The following is an 18,624-nucleotide window of genomic DNA, read 5'->3' on the forward strand; positions in this document are numbered from 1 at the left end:
TCCAATGGAGTGTCTCCTCTGCTAAGTAACAACCTTGATGCAGATGGGCAGCCATGCCCTGGGGTGGGAAGGAACCTAGAGGGCAGGGATGAAATACCCCTTTGCTGCCCAGCGCACTCCATGCCTCTCCCATTTGGTGGGCTTTCCCTTACTCAGCACTCTCAACCCTAGCATGAGCAAATTTCCAGATCTCCCCTTGTGTGTCTGTGGCTGTTTGTGTTTGCCTTTCTCTGTTGTTCTGGGTTCCGGCTCCTGGTTTTCATGCCTGGTCTTTATGCCTGAGTATCTTGCAGGTTTTTGCTGCCATTTAGGCATTTGTGTCCTGTGTGTGTGTGTGTGTGTGTGTGTGTGTGTGTATGAAAACTATGTGTGTGCATATGTGCATAACAATGTCCTAAAACATCTGAAGTCCTTGATACAATTGATGTATGGAATGTTGTAAGAGTGGTAAGAGACCCCAATAAAATGATTAAAAAAAAAAGAATTCTGAAGATGCTCAGGGAGAAGGACACTTAGAATTACACCAGTAAAGTTCAAATGCATAGAAAGCTCCCGAGGAGAGCATTAATTCAACTTTAACATCTCACCAGTTGCATGTAATCTTCACTGGCTGAGTTTGCATCAAAAAGAAAGCTGATGATCAATCATTAAAAAGGACTTTTTAAAAGAAAAGCTTATAGTTAGAGAAGAAGGACTTGTAAGTAAGCTGGAGAAAATTATAAAACCAAGACTGGAAAAAGAAAACAAAGTCAGATGGATGTATTAGGATAGAGGTTAATTTGGGGGACCGGTGGGTAGAAGATTATTTTGTCCTAAAATAGAATGTTTGGTTATGCCACAATATAGTAGATAGTAAAAGCTACCTAAACTTGAGGGTATATAGTACGCTGTACGTCAAAGGGAGGTTAAATTTATGCCACCAAGAATAGAAAAATACCTGTGTATTTGAGTCTAACAGTGAGTGCATTCATTAAAAAAAGGAGTATGATCTGAGAAATATTTAACAATGGCAAAGAAAATTGAAACATTAGTTTAAAAATATTTTTGTTTGCTACAATTAATTTTTTCCATTAGCCATTAAGAGGGAGCCCTGGTAGCGTTGCGGGGTAGGCATTAGGCTGCTCACCATAAAGTCAGCGGTTTAAATTCCCCAGCTACTGTGCTGGAGAGAGATGAGGCTGTCTGCCCCCAGAGGGATTACGGCCTCGGAATTCCTATGTAGGATTACTGCGTGTAGGAATCACAGCTTATAAGTTAATTCATTTTAAAAAACAATTTGACATGAAAAGCTTTCATGTCAAATAGCACGTAAAAAATGAGTTTCTAAAGATCACAAAATGTTCTGAGCATGGTGAACTCCCTCTGCACATGACAATTTAGAACTTTATATAAAGTCTTAAAAGAATTTTATGATTATGAAAAAGACCTTACAATTTTAATAAAGTATCTTATTTTTAAAGTTTGAAAATTATGCTAGTTAGGGGAACCTTATGTTTTCTTTGTCTAATATTGGCTAGTGCTCCCACAGAAATGGTATTATATCATAATTTTAGTTTTATTAAACTGAAATATAATTTTGGTTCTTTGACAACAACAAGCCAGTGAGCATAAATTTTACTTTAGATGTTAAGAAAATTTTTATTTGCTATACTCAAATTCATTTCCATGGAGTCAATGCCAACTCAGAACAACACTTTAGGGCAGGGTACAATGGCCCCTATGGGCTTCTGAGATGGTAAACTCTTTATAGCAGTGGAAAACCTCATCATAATCTCTTGGTTTGCTATATAGAACATAGTCCTATTACACAGGATATTTAAGGTTTCCCTAGAAAATAGAGTTAATCATTTATATTCAGAGATCTAAGTTTTTAAACTATGGAGCTTTACGTTACTGTTATACTCAATGCCTATTGAATTTTCTATTTTAAAAAGATATTCTTAGTTAGTTATGGCCCTATTAAGCTTTGTCATCTACAAGTAAAAAGAACTGGGTGACAGTCACATGTGAGGCTGTGCGTGATGTCCTGAAGCCCGACTCTATGATAAGAAACAACAAACACCTATGCCCAAGAGGCAAGAAACGAACTCAGCTGCCATCAAGGCGGATTCTGACTCATAGTGACCCTACGAGATGGCGTAGAAGTACCCCGTGGGTTTCTGGGAGTGTAAAGCTGCAGGAGCAGATAGCTTCCTTTTTCTCCCAAGAAGCAGCTGGTGGGTTGGAACTGCTGATGATCTTCTAGTTAGCAACCCAACACATACCCATTAGGCCATCAGGCAAGGGCTCTTTGAGCATGCAGGATAGGGCCCCCTCATCTGTGGAAGCACTGAGCAGTTTCAAGGATGAACAGATTGCAGTGGTGGATTCTCTGTGGACAACTTCTAACTGCAGCAGTCTTCTAAGCCTGTCTGCCCAGGGCCAGTTGGTCTTTTCCCGAGGCAGACATTCATTGGATTCACTGAAGTTCATCCAGCCAATGGCCAGAAGAAAGCAATTACATAAGAGGTACATAGCTTATCTCAAGGTCATGGAACAAGATCACATAAGCAGAGACAAAAACACAACAAAACATCAGACTTTGTATTTTGTGTTTCAATATATCTGTTACCACATTACTAGGAGTCCTGGTGGCTTCACAGGTTAGGCTGCTAACCACTGGGCCAGCAGCTGGAAACTACCAGCTGCTCCCTGGGGGAAAGATGAGGCCTCCTGCAGCTGTGCAGGCTCCGAACCCAAAGGGCTGCTTCTACCCTGTCCTACAGGGCAGGGCCACTAGGAATCACGTTCTACTGGATGGTAGTGAAGTTATTATTTGTTTGTTGTTGTTGTGTTTTTATCATGTTACTGGTGCAAGCCTTTGAAATCTGAAGTTATGTGACTTATTACTTTGTAATGTGTATTTGGGCATTGCCCTGCCTGACTAGTTTTTAAATGGCAGACTGATGCCCCTTAAGTCATTTCCCTAATGTAGGCTACTCCTTTTTTAAGAGCCTTTCTTTCCTGAATACAGAGTCACTAATTTAGTATTATAAGGAGCCCTGCTGGTGTAGTGGTTACACATTGGGCTGCGATCCACATGGTTAGCAGTTAAAATTACCAGCAGGCTCCGAGGGAGAAAGACTGGGCTTTCTAGTCTGGTAAACATTTTGTCTCAGACACCTACAGGGGGTCATTATGAGTCAGCATTGACTGGATGGTACTGAGTTTATTAGTTTAATTTAGTGCATGCCATTCAAGATGTGTTTGCCATCATATATATAAAATAGTGATATTGCCAATACTTATAGTCAATCATCCTAAGCCTCTGCTTTAAAAGGCTTCCTAGTTACATAACCACGCAGTAGTTCCCCTAAAGGCCCTACTCCATACTCACTGCTATCGAGAGTTGATGTCAACTCATAGTGACTCTAGAGGTCATGATAGAACTGCCACTGTGAGTTTCCAAGAATGTAACTGATTCCAGTATTAGAAAGTCCCACCGTCCTTCCGATGACCAGCTTGTGGTTAGCAGCCCAGCGCATAGCCACCACACCACCAGAGCATCTGTGTAGCCACCAAGTGCTTTCCCTAATGGCTCTACTCAATGCTAACTTGTAAGATCACGGAAGAGGCAATGCTAGGGTAAAGCATGGTAAAGAAATGAGATAGTGTCCAGCTATCAAAGAATGATGTTTGGGGTCTTAAAGGCTTGTCTTACAACAAGCAGCCATGTAAAGGAGCTGAAGACTAGTCCATACAGAAGAAGCACACCAACCTCAATGTGATCAAAGGACTTTAAATAAAACCCATAATCAAGGGGGAAAATGTACGAGAGTCAAAATTAACAGGCCCTTGGTGTCTGTGAGTGGACAAGTCTCAAAGAGCAGAGGCTTTAAAGACTGCCTACCTTTCCTAACAGCAGTGCTTCACGTTGAACCTCTCCTTGCCCTCCTAAACTCACTGCCAGAGGGTCGATTGTAACTCATAGTGGCCCTACAGGTCAGGGTAGAACTGCCTCTGTGAGTTTCCCAGAGCTTGAGAGTAGAAAGCCTAGTCTTTCCCCTGAGGAGCCCCTGGTGGTTTCAAACTTGTGGCCGTGTTGTTAGCTGCCGAATGCATAACCACTACACCACATGGGCAAGGGGGGGGGAGCTGAGGGTAGACATCAATACAAATGTTGTGTTGTTGCTTTTCTCAAGTATAATGCTGTTCCAAAAAGTTTCTCAAATTTCTTCTCAGTGCGATTTTTAATAAACAAACAGTAGTTAAAACAAAATGAAACAACAACAAAAAGAGAATACATAAAGTCAACAAGTTTTACTGACACCAAAGATTTGTCCATATAATCCCTGAGAAAATGTTTGTGTGCACCATTTACCATTAGCAGACAGGCTCCTCCTTTGTGTCCGCACCCCTCTTTTAAAGCTTTGAATAGCTACATGATTTTGTTTTGAAAGACAGAAGAGAATTAAAAAATGTATTCTATGCAAGCATCTCAAGTTACAAAATGTTCCAGTTGTGTTCACTTTCCTGATTGCTAGGGACAATGACTTCATTTAAATAAGAGCGATAATTAAAAATGTGAAACTCTCCAAGCTCACAGCCATGCTCCTGGCAAGCTCCCCGCTGGGCGGTTTCTTATTTATGGAACCGAAGCCTTTTCTGATGTCCGTGCATGTTCCGTAAGAAGGCCACACTTCAATGGAAGGCTAGCAATGCACTGGCCCATCACCAAAATTTGATTAACACAACACACATTCGAGCAAGGACAGAACTAGTTATAGGTAACTCCTGTGAGGAGGATAGTTGTAGGCAAAGCAGAATATACTGCTCTTCCTTTATTCGTCCCTTCCAGAACTGCAATCAAGGTCCACTCTGGAATGATAAGTTAGCCTGTGCCCCAGCTAAGGCCCTGAGTGCCACCTTTCCGGAACTCGATGTTCTCGTTGGTGTTGTTGCTGGGTGGCATCGAGTCGGTTCCAACTCAGGGACCCTACGCACAGAAGGAAACACCACCTGGTCCCATGGCATCCTCTTCGGAGGGCCAGATAAAAACGGATGCCTTAGAAATGGGTGCTGGGGAAGAGTGGTGACAGCACCGTGGCTGCCAAAAGTAGCGACACATCTGTCTCGTGAGCAGCACAGCCAGCATGCTCCTTAGAGGCAAGGATGGGGAGACGACTTCTCACACACTTTGGACCTGTTGCCAGGAGAAACCAGTCCCTCGAGAAGGACATCCTGTTTGGTACAGTGGAGGGCAGTGAAAAAGAGGAAGGCCCTCACGGAGATGGAGTGACCCCCTGGCTGGAACGATGGGCTTCAACTTAAGGGAAATTGTGAGGACAGCGTAGACATACTTAGTCAAGACAAATCAGACATGCCATATTACAGGAATGGAGCCATGCTGCTTGAGTTGAGAATTTAAAGACAAGTGCTGTCTCAATCTCGCTGACAACTGTAAACGGACTGAATAGCAAGCAGACTAAGTCAAGAAAGAAAGAAAAGAAAGCGTCAAACGTTTGAGAACAAACCCTCATGGCTCACTCTTCAGCTACCTGATTTGTCTTGTTTAAGAATTTGATTTGTTGTTATTCTCCTGGTTATTTTTTAAGCATGTTTGTGCATTGTTGTATTCAACGTGCTCCTGTAAGTTGATTGTTAATTACTACTGATCAAGGAGTTTGGCATTTGCTCTGGCTAGTGGACAAAGAAATGCCAGCATTCCCAACACCTTCTCAGTTAAATCTGACAACTGAGCATAGATAATGTGCCCTGTGAATTTTACGGCCTGAGAGTAAAGGCCTAAAGTCTCAAAATGGAGAGTCTGTAGATTGTGACCTGAAGTGTCAACGGGGAGTATGTAGATGGTGAGCAAGACTCCAACCTGGTTTTCATTTGAGTCAGCCTGGTTTGAAGATTCTTCATCTTGTCGTTTATTTGTCATCAGCCTGCTATGACCATCTCCGTGAGCTCCACTTGAATTTAGAGTGTGAATTGCTACTTGAACCCTGCTACTTGAGTCCTCTAGCGGTCCCAGTAATTAGATACGATTGATAAGGAATAGTCAGTTGGAAATTTAACCCCAAAGCAGTAGATAATAGAATCCTTCTGCAGCATTTTGATTGAGCCTGGCATCTGTGATCTGAGTGACCTGTCAGAATTCCAGCGCAACTGCATGTAAATTCATAGTTGGAGAAACCAGGATCAATATCTTGTGAAATGTTAGAATAATTTGAGCACCCACCAAACAGCCGAGTTGGTGGAAGGATGTTTACACTAGCCTCTAATAAATTTCAGTTCATCTAGCTCTGTCCCATTTGGAGTAGCTATACATTGGGCTAAATTGTTGCAGGACAAGGACCTGATATTTGTGGCTAAGAGTACAACCAGGTACCCATCTAGAAGAAAATTTGAAATTTACCACTCAAGCCTTATACCAAAATGAATTCCAAACTATACTAGACTACTAGGGCTTTCTAACCATGACATTTTTCTCTTACTGCCATCAAGTTGATTGTGACTATAAGGATCCTACAGGACTGTGTATAACTGCCCTGTGGGTTTCCAAGGCTGAACATCTTTACAGGAATAGAAAGCCTCATCTTTTCCCCACAGAGTGACTAGAGGTTTCGAACTGCTGACCTTATAGTTAGCAGCCCAAGGCTCCTGACATAGAAACCATAACATAGTGAGAAATACATAATTAAAGAAATTCTGCATGGCAGAAGCCTTTTAAGCAAAGCCAAAAAAAATTATGACTCAGATCACAGGCAATATCTGATTCCTTTACTTTATAAAGAGAAACTTCAAACCATGAAGGAAAAAAGATCACTAATTCAATATAAAATTGTGCAAAGGACATGAATATTTTATAGAAAAGACCATACCAATTTCCCCTAAACTTTTAAAAGGATGTTTCCTCTCACTATAAGAGAAATGAAAACTACTGCTATAATGGAAGATTTTCTTTCTCCCCCAGCGTGCCTGGCGGGTTTGACCCACCAACCATGTGCAAAAATTTAAAAAAAGGTTGACAGTGTGCTGTATGAGCAATTACACAGATGTGTGTGGCATTTTACTGGTGGGGATATAAATTAGCATAACTATCCATACTCTATCTTGGCAACCCAATGTGTAATCACCACACATACTTTCTGATCCAAAGATGCTACTTGCAGGAATTGACCCAACAGTTAGATACGGGAGATCATGTGCGTAAAAATGACACATTTAAAAACTTTTCATTACCAACCCTAAGGATGAAATATTTTACGGGAAACATATCGACGAGAGCTTGGCATTCATTAAGAGCTAGTTGTTGCTATGGAAAGATTGCAAATAGCCCCAATAGCCCTTAAGAGGAGCTTCATTCAATAAAGTCCAGGGGATCCACTCATTGGGAGACCAGGTATCTGGCAACAACAAAAAGGAAGTGCCTTGGGTACAGTCGGTATGGTGTAGTGTTGAGAAAGGCAAGCTGCAATGCTATTATTTGTGTGGAAAAGGGAAGATAAAAGAATGTATAAACCAACTCTCTTGGATAGGAGTGAAATCTCTCTGGAAGAATACCCATGAAAATAGCCACAATGGTTGCCTTGAGAGAATGGTTTGACTGAGAACAAGAGTGTGGAGGAAAATGTCCTCTGAAGTAGACATCTGTTTAATTCTGGACCCTGTGAATACCTATGTAAGAGTCCAATCACACAATTCTTCTCAGGTCCTGATTTGAAAGAGATGCCAGTTTTGATACAATGGGAAAATCAGAAACAAGGGGTGAGAAAAATCTGTTCATTAACTTATCCTTTAACAAGATAACAAAAAGCCTGCAAGTATGTGCTAAAGAAAATGAGTGCCATTATTAAAAATCACTTCACATGCAATAGAAACTCACTGCCAAGGGGGGAAAAATTGAGGGAAAGGGCTAGAGCCCCCTCCCCACCCCAAAACAACTCCGGGGCTGAGGAATGTGAAATAAATCCACACAAACCAACTCTTGGCTCAAATTGTCAGAGAGGAGAGGCTCGTAAATAGTTTTCCTGGCTTTGGATGATGGTGTCATAAAAATTCGGACTGATTTTATTTTGAAGTTTTTGCAGGGGTTGCAATTATTTAATATGGCTCTTCTAGCCAAAGTCTATCACTCCCAGCAAATCAACTTTCCTATATGGATCTAGCAAGGAGGTGGAGGAAAATCGTGGTAGGAGCTACTTTTGAGTAAACTGAGACCAGGATTTCCAGGCATGCCATCCTGCTGCATATAAAAGAAGCCCTCTGAGAAGCAAGGAGAGGGATCTCCTTAGCAGCAAGCATCAGGAATGGAGCAAGTTCTCTGAACCTGGGACCTCCGCACAATGAACCTCGTGGATCCAGAAGATAGTTGTGACATCAGAGGAGCAGCAGCAGAACCAGGAGCCGAGCATGGCGCAGATAGCTGGACTCCCAGACCCATAGAATAAGAAAAGCTGAGTGCTCTAGGGCAGGAGCCCACCTTGTGCAGTACGGTACCTCGGCACCTCTGGAACACTGGTCTCCAGTCCATGCTGAAAACCAGCGAGGCACAAACAGCTGGGCGAGGGCTTTATGCTAAGCCAATGAAACTTTGCTGAAAGTCCATTTATGAGGTGGCTTTCCAAAAGCCAAACCACCCTCAAAGACACAAGTCTGCTCCCGACACTTGTCATTTCATGACTGAAGATAGCAAGCCTAGAATAGCCAAGTGCTATCCCCAGCAGCCTGGTCTCTGTCCTGGCACTTCCTTGTAGTATGCTCGCCTCTACTTCTCTCAGTTCCCATGCCTGCCCTCATCCCTAGAAACCCGCTCTGCTTCTTTCAACTTCTGGCAGCCTGGTGGGTTAAGCAATGAGCTGCTAACGGCCAGTTCTGCAGTTTGAAACCACCAGCCATTCCTTGGGAGAAAGATGAGGCTTTCTACTCCCATAAACAGTTAAGCATCTCAGAAACCCACAGGGGACGGCCTACCCTGTCCTATAGGATCACTATGAGTTGGAATTGACCTGATGACACAGGGGTTTGTTTTTGTTTTGCTCAACTTCTCTTGGAGGATGATCTGGAAAATGCAAGTCGCCAACAAGTCCTCATTGTCCTCATTTTGTTCTTTTTTTCCTTTCTCTGGTAAAGAAAAATCAGTAGTTTCCACTATTACACATACCTGCTTTACTGTGGATGGCTGAATGATGGCTCTCAGTAACTATGCTTGTGTGCTTAATTGTCATCGAGTTGGGTTTCGATTCATAGTGATCCTATAAGGCAGAGTAAGCTGGAAATCTTTAGAGAAGACAACTAACTAACTGCCATGTCTTTCTCAGCAGAGGAGCTAGTGGGCTCGAACTGTCAGTTTCATAACTGCCTCACCAGGTCCCCCCTATGAAGGCAACAATAACCTAAGGCTATCCCCATATTTAACCAGAGCTTAGGGGTATAGTAGATTTACGTGTTGGGATGCTTAACTGCAAAATCAGCAGTTTGAAACCACCAGCTGCTTTGCAGGGGAAAGAGGAAGCTTTCTGTTCCGATAAAATGAGTCTGAGATCTGGTCAGTTCCACTCTGTTCGATAAGGTCGCTATGAGTTAGAATCAACTGGATAGCAGTGGGTTTGGGTCTCATGCTTCTCTCTGCCCACCAACCTTTTACACATTCTTCAAAGCCTAGATCAAGTTCCACATAGTGTTCCTAGACTGCTCTGCTCTACAAAGACCTCACCGATATATTATTTTTCTTTATATTATTTTTAATACTGACTATGGCAAGATTATTTTGACATTTGTTTGGGGTAGATGAATTCTGTCTCTTAATAGATTGTAGGCATAATGCCACCCCCCCCTTTGGTATCTCATAAATGGGTACTCAGCTGGCACTGCATGTCTCTATTAATCCATACGTGTCTATTAAACAGTCTTCTCCCCAGGACTGCTTCTTCCCCCAGATAAACATATTCACTGGAAGAGACAGGTAAGAATCCCAACTGGAGGGTGGCTTAGGTGGCTGCTTGCCTTGAGGGGTAAGGCAGAGGAGTTTATGAAGCTCCAAGCTGGGTGTCCCTCTGTCCTGTCCACATTCCCTTCCATGTTCCTCAGTGCCCAATGGGGACCCCTAGTCTTTGAGAGACAGTGCGGCTGTGCACTGGTGACACAGGAAACAGTTGTTTGGCTCTTTTAGCTGTGATCTGAGCACAATTGGAAAGGAAACCCAGTGTGTGCACACCACCTGGTGATCAGTTTGCAAACTACTCCCCTGCACAGTGACGCCTCAACTGCCTACCCTTCCCCCCCCCGCCCCCCCCCCCCACCCCTTAATGATGTCAGGCAAGGGAAGCCAGTGGGCCAGCCAGAGCCTGTCAATTTCTTTTTTGTGTCATTTTGGATCAATAGGATAAAAAGACTGGGTGATAAATCGGGAAGCTGTGGCATCTCTCCCCATCACTGATTTGAAAATGCATAGACTGTTAAACATCACAGAAACCATTTGAAAGCGTTCTCCCATTTACTCCGGGACTTTGTTGTGAGTTGTAAGTCCACTCCAACTCTGTCGCCCCCAGGTGATAGAACAGAACTGCATCAGTGGGTTTCCTAGGTTGTAATCTTTCCAGAAATCAGGATGCCCCAGTCCCCCCACCCCAGCCCCCAGAGCCACAGGTAGGTTTGAAATGTTGCCTTTTGGGCCAGGGCTTCTTGGTAGATATCAGCTCCTTCTTGGGGAGAGGGAAATGCCTGGTGACGTCGTGGGTTCTGTGCCAGTTTGGGTGGGCCCACCAGCAGCTCCAAGGAAGATAAGGGTTTTCTGTTCCTGCAAAGATTGGCATGTCTCGGAAATATAAAGGCGCTGTTCTATAGTGTCATTGAGTGGAGGTTTTCTCTCTTTTTGTTGGGGGGGGGTTGGTGTTACACAGTGGTTAAAGCGCCCTGCTGCTAACCAAAGGAGGAGTAATTGGAACTTACCTGCCTTGCCAGGGGAGAAAGATGTGGCAGTGTGCCTCTGTTAAGATCACAGCCTGAGGGACCCTATGGGGACAATTCCAAGGGTGCTATGCATAGGTATCGACAGACGATTCCGTTTGTTCTTTGAAAGAGGGGTCCCTCCCTGAGTAGTGTAATCAGTTAAGTGCCAAAAGACTGGTGGTTTGAACACACTCACAGGCACAAAAAGAAAGGCCTGGCAATCTGCTTCGGAAAGAAAGGCCACAGGCATGGAAACTGTGGAGCACAATTGTACTCTGACACACATGAAGTCCCCATGAGTTGGAGCTAATGTGAAGGTAACTGGCTGTGCTTTGGGGTGGGCCAGGGCAGGAGGCGGCTGCAAGAAGGTCCCGGGGGATTCTTGCACTGAGCTGGTTCAAAGTCTGAAAACCATATACGTGTCCATGCTTATGCTGATAGAGTACCCAGCTCCACCTTTGGGCACCCCCTTTTTATCAGGGCCCAGGGATTATCATTCTCCTCCATGCTTGGTATGGCACTTGCCCTTGACCAACCAAACATGAAATAATTACCAGTCAGTTTGTCTGCTTTTGTCTCACTAGTCACTCGGCCTTCTCTTGGCCTTCCTGTCAGGAACTCAGCTCTCTCCCTCTTTCAATATCTAGTGCTGTGCGCTAGGATTTTTCCTGGTGGGTATCCCCTTACAGGTCACGTTTTCCTAAGCAATGAACTAATGGATCACTTTATATCCATCGCTCATTATTAGGCAATTTGTTTTATGTACATATTTCTAGGTTTTGAGTATCACTTGATACCTTCAGTGTTATAAATAGTACTCGGGAATAGGCTATACCATATTCTTAAGATTAAATAAGCATCCTCAGGAGTACATCTTTTTTTTTTCTTTTTTTTTTACTAGCAAGGCCCAGCTTTGAAGGGGGCACCTTTTCTTGCCAATGACTGGGCAGTAAGGGATGGCACCACAGGACTCCAGAGGAGCTGAGGTGTCACCGTGGACTGATTTCAGCGGATGGTGTACCTGTCCCACTTCTTCTCTGGGTCGTGGGGCTCCCAGCGGCTGGCAGGGAAAATGTGCTTGTTTCTCTCGTACCAGCTCCGCAGCACCACCTTGGCTGCATGTGACTCATTCTTCTCTACGGTGGCGTCGCTCAGCAGGCGCACATCATCGTGAACATCGAAACTGAAGAGGGGCCCACTCTTCCCTCTGGCCTTGGTGACAATTAAGCTGTAGAAGCTGTGGTAGTGAGGGATGATGACGTCTTCCTTGACGAACATAAGTTGTGCCACGTTGGCCAACCTGAGCTCGCTGAAGTCTTTGCGCAGGATCTCCAGCGCCTTCTGCAGGAACTGCTGCACAGTGCTGCCTTTCTTCATTTTGACCACCCGCCGGTGCCCAGAGCCGTCCCAGTAGCTGAAGGTAATTTCGATCTCCTCACTCTTGATCTTCTCCTGCTCAGCTTCCCACTCCTGCCGCAGCTCTTCCCACAGCCGATTCTCCTCCTCCTCACGTTCACGAAGCTGGTATCTACATCTGGATTCTTCCTTATCTTCCACCTCTTAATGACAGCCTCCTCTCTATCCGGCTCCTCCTCATGCACAGCGCTCTCTGCCTCGTCCTCCTCCTCCATGTTGAAGGACAGGTTGGAGATCTTCCGTTGAGCCTCCTTCTTGCGCCTCTTCTCTTGTTGTTTCTGCAGCTTCAGCTGAAGCTTCTTCGATTGTTCCTTCTTGGCCAGCAGTTTTTCTCGCTCCTTCACCAGGGCATCCTGCTTGGCCTTCATGTCACCAAGGGTCACCAGACCCACAGTAGTGGACCTGAGTTCTGCTTCCACAGCATCGTAGTAGACTGAGAACTTGCTTTCGGTGTTGGATCTTACACTGTTCATCTCTCTGATGTGCTGTTTCTTCTGCTCCATCTGCTGGAGCTGCTTCTCCCGCTTCTTCATGAGCTGCACGGCTCGGTCCCCCTCGCTGGTAGAGCCTTTGTAGCAAGCCATGGTGGCAGAGGTCCTGAGGCCAGGCAGGGGTGGCAGAGGGTGTTGTTTTGTTTTTTGACTTTGTGGGTTTTTTTTTAACTTCTTAATAGGAAACACAGAGCTATTTCCAGGAGTGATGGGTCAGGAACTGGATCTCTCTCGAATAAACTTTACTGAACTATTTGAATTTTTAAACTGTATGCTTGGATAAAAAAAAGTCAAACTGTTAAAATTAAATTCTAAATGACTTACATGTTCATAACAATTAAAATCTACGGGCATATGATACCAAAGACTATGGATTTATCATTGAACCAGATTTCATGAGGCAGGTCTATTTGTGAACTTCTCCAGCTGAGTTCTAGACCTCAGCAGAGAGTTGATTTCATTATTTTCATCGAGGAATAGCATTTGAATTTCTCACCAGCAAGAAGCACTGCAAGAAGCCTTGGTGGCACAGTGGCTGCAGCACTCGGCTATCCATGGCAATTCCTGAGAGTTCGACCAGCCACTCGGCAGGGAAGAAATGTGGCAGCTTGGTTCCGTAAAGGTTTATAGCCACAGAAGCCCTATGGGACCGTCCCTACTCTGTCCTCTGGGGTTGCTATCTGTCAGAATGGACTCCAGAGCAATTGGGTTTGCGCTTTAATACCTGCTGCAACCTTGATCCTTGTTTCCATGTGAGTTATCAGTCTAATGCTAACAGCAAACTTGTAAGCAATATGCTGTCAATGGACATTATGGGAAGAATACAGTTTGAGGGATAAAAATAACTATGGGGGAAAAGGGAGATTCAAACATGAAAAATCTAAGTTGTGACATCTTTTCCCCCATCTACAGAAAATGATCCAACAGGGAGGGACTCTAGACACTCCAAGCCTCTATTAATTCCACTCACCATTGCTGGAAAGAAATGAAAAGGAAAATCAAACTGATCATGCAGATATACTTCAAGATACCAATGAAAAAATACTTTAACCAACCCCCTCCCATGTTTTCTTTTTCTTGAAAACGAATGTTTTCTGATCCTTGTTTCACAACATCTCAGTATGTCTTAAGTACTTCCCATTGTATGGGCAATTCTTAAAGCCAGAGCCAAAGGAGTTCAGCATAGGAGATAACTATGTTGCAATTTATGTAGCCTTCAAACATCATGGAATCGCAAATTCATTCAACCAACATTTAGGGAGCCCTCCTAGCCAAAGCACTCAGGTAGGAAAGGAGAGTGAAGATGAACAGGATGTCTCAGCCACCCAAGAACCAGGAGAAACCAGGAGAAACCAGACACCCACAATAACGGGGCTATGATGGGACCAGTGTTGAGAGACTGGTCCCTACAATGTGTCCTGCCAGCATACAGAAAGTCACAGCCTGCCTGCACAAATAGGATTTTGCAGCCAGGGGCAGTGGCAGGTAAATTCCCGGAAAAAAAGAAAGGGTATGTGTAGAATCCTGAATGGAACTCTCCAAATGAGCTTTGGCAATGCTCCTGAGATAAAAAAAAATGCGTGCTGGGGAGGGGCAGTTAAGAAGGTGAAGTGTGTGTGGGAGGCGGGGGTGGGGGTGGGGGTGGCTGTGAAAGAGCCAAGATGGAAAATTTAGACTTAATTCTGTGAGGTGCAAGTGGGTATCAAGGTGTGGTCCTTGCTCAGCAGCCAGGGATTCATCTGGGAACTTATGAGATGCAAATTCCCAGTTCCCACCCCCATTCCTCTCAGGCTTTAACTAACCCTCTGGGTGGGCCTGGTAAAATCACTGCTTCAGGCAATGGGAAACCTTGAAAGGACTGTAAGCAGAGAACAGCCCAGATCAAATGTGCAGCAGGGGGCATTCTTTTTCCTGCTAGACCAATGAAGCACAGCGCCTGACACCAGAATTGTTCCCAATCGAAAAAACAAAACAACAAAACTGGGGGCTCAATGGAGAAAGCGAGATGAGGTGGGCTTAGGCTGGGGCAGAGGGAATGGACACAAAATGCAGAGATGGTTTCCCGGTGACCCAAATCTAATAAGGTGATGCATCTATGTAAAGGATGTCACCTAGGGTTGCCAATAATAAACCAACAGACAAACTCACAGCCATCGAGCCCATTCTGACTCATAGCAACCGACCCTAGTCCAAAAGCATCCGGTGCTTTGGAACTGCGGACCTTACTTTAAGCAGCCCAATGAGTGACCCATTAACGCCACCAGGACTTTTTGCTACAAAAGAAAGATGAACGCTAGTCAAATGGATCTAGTTGGGTTGTTTGGAGAAAGAAGTGACCTGCCATAGACCCTAAGAAAGGGGGAGGAAAGTCAGAGCCATACCCCGCCCATGGGTCCCCCCTCCCACATGACCTGGAACCAGTTGGGGGCGGGGGGCTTGAAGTTTAGTTTTCTCTCTACCCATTAGTATACTCATACATAACTCTTTTGTGAGTTTGATTCCTACAGGTCATTAGGAGATTGAGGATTTCTGGATATGCTGGCAAAATCAAGCCTCTCATTCTGAAAGGCTGAAAGTCAGACACTTGTCCTAGTGAACTAAGCAAGGTACAACTTAGGTGAGATACCCTGGCTAGAGTATTCCACTTCATATTCTCGCCCTCTAACTTCATCACCAATCATAGATGAGAAGTAGAAGAATGTAAACACACACACCACTGCCATAGAGCCAAATTCCAATTCATCAGCTATCCTACAGGACAGAGTAGAAATGCTACCTAGGAGTTCCAACACGCTAAACCTTTACAGCAGTGGTTCGCAACCTTCCTAATGCCGCAAACCTTTAGTACAGGTTCCTTATGTGGTGGCCCCCAACCATAAAATTATTTTCGTTGCTACTTCATCACTGTCATTTTGCTACTGTTATGAATCGGTGAGCCCTGTGAAAGGGTTGTTCAACTCCAAAAGTGATTGCGACCCACAAGTTGAGAACCGCTGCTTCACAGGAACAGCCAGTCTTATCTTTCTCCTTCAGAGTGACTGGTGGGTTTGAAAGTACAGTTAACAGTCCAGTGCTTAACCCACAGCACTACCAGGGCTACTAGTCACACGCCCAAGCACACTCACTGCCATTGAGTCCATTTCAACTCGGAGCAACCATATAGGGCAGAGATTTGTTCTTCTGGGTTTCTGAGGCTGCGAGTTTTTCTGGGAGTAGGAAGCCTCATCTTTACTCCTGAGGAGCAGCTGCTGGGTTTAGACTGCTGACCTTTGGGATAGCACCCAACATGTAACCACCCAGGCACCAGGGCTCCTTTCTAATCATAAGGTGCACTTAATTCAGGAAAAGGTATGAGTACACGAAAGGATGCCATACTGGTCTCTGAAAGTCACCCAAGTCAGGGTGAGTGTTACTTGTACTTGTCGGAAAGCAGGGTTTAGCTGAAGTGGCTCGCGATTTCCTAGTGGATTCGCAACTTACATGGCCAATTTACCTAGTGAGCATCCTGCAAGGCACAATTACTATTTCTATTACAATGCTGGATATCTCTTATTGTCTGAGTGTTCCTTCAGTGGAAACCAGTATCTTAGCTTGCTTGATCAATTTATTTTGTATAGGAATGTTTTCCAGTCACGAATAACATTGTTTTTACCACATGATTGTAATAGGTGAGAAACTCCAAACAACCAAACTCACTGCCACCGAGTGAATTCTGACTCATAGTGACCCCGACTGTAGGATAGGACAGAACTACTCCTATGGGTTTCTAAGTCTGTAATCTTTATAGGAGAAAAATGCCTCATCTTTCTCCCACAGAGTGGCTACGGGGCTCGAACTGCCCATCCCATAACCTACGACACTACCAGAGCTCCTTCTAGGAAAGAAAAGAGACCCCAAATTCAAATATAAGGTATGGAGGCACATTCGGTCTTAAACAGGACAAAGAAATAAACATGATCTGGGTGAGGGAGGCCAGCAGGCTGTCCAAGGGTTCACCGAGACTCGGCCACAAAATCAAGAAAGAGACTCTGCGTGGGATACTTACAGCACTGCAGACAGAAAGGTTACCAAGACTGGTTCAGGGCCCTCCAAGCAAGGCAATCAGGGCACAGCTCCTGATTCTGTGGACCCCACTACCTTAAATCCTATAAGACACATCCAGGTAAATCCCTGAAAGGGAAGCTTGGCCCCAGCCAGCCAGTCAGGGTGCCTTGGTGCTGGGCTGCCTAGGGGAGAGGTAGCAATCCACTTCCAAACCCACTGTGCCTTGCCTAAGGGCAACACCATTCACAAAGCCACTTCATGGTCAGAAAGAATTTGATGAAGGGTGAACCTTTGTGGAGACTCAAAATGGATTTAGGGCTACCACTGAAAACTGAAGCTTTCTACTAAACTAGTGCTCAAAGTTTATGCTCTAACCCAGCAGGACCCAGCAATACCAATCCCAGATATATGCCCAGAAGAATATATTTTTTCATCATAGCAGTACCTTGTACAATAGCCCCAAGGCAGAAACTACCGCAAGGCCCACCAAGGCCCACCAGCAGAGGGCTGGATCCACAGACCCACCCAGCAGAGGGCTGGATCCACAGACCCACGACAGAGAATTGGATCCAGAGACCCACTGGCAGAGGGCTGGATCCGCAGACCCGCCCAGCAGAGGGTTGGATCCACAGATCCACCCAGCAGAGGGCTGGATCCACAGAACCACCGGCAGAGGATTGGATCCACAGACACACCTGGCAGAGGGCTGGATCCACAGACCCACTGGCAGAGGACTGGATCCACACACACACTGGGCAGAAGGTTGGATCCACAGACCCACTGGCAGAGGACTGGATCCACACACACACTGGGCAGAAAGTTGGATCCACAGACCCACCAGCAGTGGGCTGATTCCACAGACCCACAGGCAGAGGACTGGATCCACAGACCCACCCAGCAGAGGGTTGGATCCACAGAAACACCAGCAGTGGGCTGGTTCAAGAGACCCACGGGCAGATGGCTGGATCCACAGACCCACTGGCAGAGGACTGGATCCCCCAGGCAGAGGGTTGGATCCACAGACCCACCGGCAGAGGGCTGTATCCACAGACTCACTAGCAGAGGACTGGATCCACAGAAGATCATGGTGAACACTCACCACCCCCACTCAGCCCTCTGGGGAAACCAAGTCCCAGCCCACCACTAACTCAGACAGACCTTGAAACATGAAGCTTGAATGAAATCAGTTAGTCCCCAAAGGCCCAATCCTGTATGATCAAACTTATATAAAGCAGGCAGATATATAGACATTTGAGATTTCATGGTATTGTTTTATGGAATTTGAGAGCTACAAGAGGCCTTCGAGGCTGAAATAGAATCTCTTTATTATAGATGAGGAGACTGAGGGCATCAAAGCATAAATCACTTAATGCTCTTACAGCAGGGTGAGGCTCTCCCAAAGCAAACACTGCCATCGAGTTGATTCTGACTCATAGTGATCCTACAGGACAGGGTAGAACTGCCCCTGTGGGTTTCTGAGGCTGTAACTCTTTTAATGGAATAAAAAGTCTCACTTTTCTCTTTGAGTGTCTGGTAGTTTCGAACTGCTGGCCTTGCCTCCAGAATACTAGCTAGCTGGCAAGAGGATTCAGAGCAACACTGATCACCTACTCCACCTTGCCTCCTGCCTGGATATGGGGTAGGAAGAGAGCAACGGGACAAGCACAGCTGGCCATCTCCCATGCTCCACATTGCCCACTGCCCTCCACCAAATACACACAAGACTGAAAAGTCA

The 18,624-nt window shown here is 45.1% G+C and overlaps 1 protein-coding gene and 1 pseudogene across 2 annotated transcripts in view; both read right to left on the reverse strand.

Moving 5' to 3' along the window:
- The window catches only part of MOSPD1 (motile sperm domain containing 1), a 38,504-nt gene that overhangs the window by 18,526 nt on the left and 1,354 nt on the right, over window positions 1–18,624 (reverse strand). The window lies entirely within an intron of this gene.
- Window positions 11,868–13,073, reverse strand: LOC142434529 (protein FAM50A pseudogene; annotated as a pseudogene).

This window comes from Tenrec ecaudatus, chromosome X (assembly GCF_050624435.1).
Source record: "Tenrec ecaudatus isolate mTenEca1 chromosome X, mTenEca1.hap1, whole genome shotgun sequence".
In the NCBI taxonomy this organism is placed as follows: domain Eukaryota; kingdom Metazoa; phylum Chordata; class Mammalia; order Afrosoricida; family Tenrecidae; genus Tenrec; species Tenrec ecaudatus.